Source organism: Microtus oregoni, unplaced genomic scaffold (genome assembly GCF_018167655.1).
Source record: "Microtus oregoni isolate MIOR12 unplaced genomic scaffold, Mior012 000020F_ref0000438, whole genome shotgun sequence".
NCBI lineage: Eukaryota > Metazoa > Chordata > Mammalia > Rodentia > Cricetidae > Microtus > Microtus oregoni.
In genome coordinates, this window is record NW_024543079.1 from 35,148,150 (window position 1) to 35,152,246 (window position 4,097).

Sequence of the window (4,097 nt, forward strand, 5' to 3'; positions counted from 1 at the left end):
TGGTTCTGGGCTGTATAAGAAAGCTAGGCAACCATGAGGAGCAAGCCAGGAAGCAGCACTCTTCCATGGCCTCTGCTTCAGTTCCTGCCTCCAGGTTCCTGCCCTGATATCCCCCAGTGTGTGACCTGGGAATAGAATACTGAGAAGAAAAGTGTCCCTCCTCCCCAATTGGTTATAGTTAATGTGCAGCAGGGAAAGAAGCTAAGACACTATTCTTATTCTCTCTCTCTCCCCCTACAAGAGTTTTTGGTTTTTGTGTGTTCTTTCAACTTTATTCAAACAAACTGTGTTTATTATGAATATCCCAGAAGTACTTAACATATTCAAAAATAAATTTCATGCTGTCAGAAGGTGATGTTCACTTTAATCCTGTTTGCCTTCATGCCACTGCCATGAGCCTCATTCCAGGCCACACAGACAAACGGGGCCAGAACCACAGCAACAGCAACAACAACTGCGTCAAAAAAAGTAGCTGTTTCTATTAGACATTCCGAAAGTGCTTTCAAATGCATAAGATTTAGTTGTAAAATACAACCCGATAGGCACTGTAATCATTAAAGCTGTGAAGAACAGGGGTGTCTTGCGGGTTGAAGATAAAGAGTTTTCATTTCTGAACTATGGGATCTGCAGCATGTCCAGCGCCGCTTTATGAAGGCACTCCATGGCGTGGCCGCGAGGGCAGGCACTAGATAATTGGTGGCCTTTGGTGGCCGCTTAGAAGATGACAGTACTAGCTGGGCGATGGTGGCGCACGCCTTTAATCCCAGCACTCGGGAGGCAGAGGTAGGCGGATCTCTGTGAGTTCGAGACCAGCCTGGTCTATAGAGCTAGCTCCAGGACAGGCTCCAAAGCCACAGAGAAACCCTATCTCGAAAAAAAAAAAAAAAAAAAAAAGATGACAGTACTAAGCCAGTCGTGCTTTTTTTTTTTTTTTTTTTTTTTGATTCCTGTTGACCTAGCTGGCTCTGACCTTCTGGACTCACACTGCCTGGGGATTCCTCTCCACCCCACCCCAGTAGCTGAGGATACAGGTTCTCACGGCTACACCCTACTATTGAACTTTCACTTTTTAATTATTTTTATTGACAAATGCTGTAAAACAATTTACAATGCTAAATAAACTGATCCCATACTCCACTCTCCCAAGAGTTTTTGTGTGCTATTCCCCAGTATAGATACCCAATGGGACATTGTTTTATGTGCATAAATATTTTGCCTGCATGTATGTATGTATGTATGTATGCCCTCAGAAATTAGAAGGAGACATTGGGTCCCCTAGAACTGGGGTTAAGGGTGTTTGTGAGCTACCATATGGATGATGGGAACTGAACCCAGGTTCTTTGCAAGAGTAACAAGTGCTCTTAGAGTACCAATGGGGCATATTCTTGAACATTTTTGTAATCATATTTATAATATACATGCTATTCTTTATACCATTTTTTAAAAATATTTTCATGAAAATTTTAAAGAATATTATAAGACAGGCAGTCGTGGTATACACCTTTAGTCCCAGCACTCCAGAAGCTGAGGCAGGTGACAGAAGCTGGCAGAAGTTCGAGGCCAGCCTGGTCTACAGAGCGAGTTCCAGGACAGCCAGGGCTACATAGTGACACCAATTTGGTGGTGGGGGGGGGAGAGAATATTTCTAGGTTGGAAGTCTTTATACTCATAAATGATTTTGAAAGAATAGCAACAATAAAGAAAATTTAAAATTTTCTTCAAGCCGGGCGTTGGTGGCGCACGCCTTTAATCCCAGCACTCGGGAGGCAGAGGCAGGCGGATCTCTGTGAGTTCAAGACCAGCCTGGTCTATAGAGCTAGTTCCAGGACAGGCTCCAAAGCCGCAGAGAAACCCTGTCTTGAAAAAAAAAAAAATTTCTTCAAATCGCTAGCCCTCTCATAATCCTTTCCCTATAAAGATACTTATATTTATCACACATAGATGAGTTACCTGAGAAGTGTTTATACACATCTATATTTCTATATATTTCTTTCTTTAAATGCAGGTATCGATGTCTACGTTCATCCTGCTATGTATCTATCAATCACTGTACTTATAAATCCATACTCAAATCCCACCTGTCCCCAGCTCCATAGAACCACACCCTTTCCTGCATCTGTTCTCTGTGCTTTGCACTGTTGATTGTCCCCGCCTTGATTTGGCTATGCGCAGGTCAGTGGAGCATACTTCCTGAACTGCGCCATTCACTCATGACTAGGGTCAAATGTATTCTCAACTGTGAAGTTTCATCATGATTTCCATGGCTTCTAGGATGTGGTCGTCTGTGTGTGCGTGCCCCCAACGATCACCCCATGTGGTAGACTGTGTGTGCGTGCCCCCCAACGATCATCACCCTATTGCTTTTCACCTAGAAATGGGGCCTTAACAGCTTCTGGAAGACAGAAACAAACAGGAACGCCCAGGCGTCTTCTGAAAAGGTGCTGTTCTGTTCTCCTGCCACATTTGCTCCAAAGCAACAGGACAAACAAAAACACAACACAGAGAGATGGGACAGGAGTGAGGTGGGAGTGGAACATGTCAGGTTATTCAAGGGGAACGAACAAAAATCTCTTTATGCAAATATCTATTGCGTCTTCACCCACTCCAGAGTTAAATCCTACTTTCCACTTACATCTGCATGAGCGGAACCACCAGCTGCCGTCTGCCAGCCGGTAGTGCACCTGGAGCAGGCGGTGGGCAGACGGGGGGGGGGGGGGGGGGGCTGGCATTCCTGGGTGATTAGGACAGACCGGTTCCTGACTTAGCCACTTTTCTGCTCATCTTTTCCTGTATTGTGAATACTAACACTCAGTTGCTGAACACTTGGTGTGAGTATTGTGTTTGGGGGAGATGATGGGGCTAGATCAGTTCTCACTTGGATTGGGTTGGGTTTGGGAGTTAGTTAGGGTAGCAGTCATCTGAATATCTGACTCCAAATTCAGGATGGCTCATTTACAGGACTGGCAGTTGATGCTAACTGCTCAGAACTCAGCTGGAGCAATTAACTAAAATTCCTAAGATGGCCTTCCAAGGTGGCTTGAGACTCCTTATGAAAAAGTGGCTGGAGAATGAGGGGAAGTATCTCAAATGCATCTGTGTTAAAATGGAAGATGAGCCAGGCAGTGGTGGCACTCAGGAGGCAGAGGCAGGCAGATCTCTGTGAGTTCAAGTTCAGCCTGGTCTATAAGAGCTAGTTTCAGGTCAGGCTCCAAAGCTACAGTGAAACCCTGTCTCGAAAAAAACAAAAACAAAAAGATGGCCAGATGAGAGCTCCATGGCTTTTTGGGACCGAGTCCTCAGCTCCCCAAGTGCCCCTCCCACTCACAGAGGCCTTTCCCAATTCAAAGAAGTGATTTCCCAAATCCACATGTAGAGAGGGAAGTGAAGAGGGCAGTGACCCTCTTCAGGGGTGACATACTCTTGTCATTCAGTGAATGACAGTTCAGAACCAAGCAATGAACAAGCAGATCTCAAGCTCCTGACTCATCCAGGCCCTTGGGAGGTCAAGTCTGTAGGGCAAGACCTCCCGATGACTAGGATTCCTTGTGGGGATTTCAGAGATGAGTGACGAAACCTTATGATGAGGTTGGTGAAATGAGAGAGGGTATCTCTAAGGGTGTGAAGTCACATCAACGGAGAATGCTGATTGGTTCAGTGGCCACACTGTGCATCCCTGCAACAAAGGAAGAAGTCCCAGAAAATGACTCAGCTCAAGGTGTAAAACTTTAAGACAATTCTGAAGCCATTTCTGACAATTCTGAGCCCTCTCGGTCTCAGCAGTATTGCTCCCCCCCTTCCACCCTGGGAACCAAGGACCTAACAGCTACACATGCATGTATGTTCTCCAGAAATTGGGGCAAGATAACCTTCAAGATGTTGACTCAGTTCCTGAACAATTACCTACACATGTATGTTTTGACTCAGTCCCTGGGAAAAGGAGTCAAAGTGACCTCTTACCTCTTCTGATCTGGCAACTGCTCTCCAGCCAATATTGGTAATAGCCCTTTTGAATAAGCCAATCAGAATGGTCAAAGAACAACCCCCCGAAATCCCCCCTTACTTCTGTGGCTTTTTCCTTTAAAAGTAGCCTGTACCAG

At 45.4% G+C, this 4,097-nt stretch overlaps 1 pseudogene; it reads right to left on the reverse strand.

Moving 5' to 3' along the window:
• Positions 1 to 363: 363 nt before the first annotated feature.
• On the reverse strand, positions 364 to 663 carry LOC121459976 (annotated as a pseudogene).
• Positions 664 to 4,097: the final 3,434 nt, after the last annotated feature.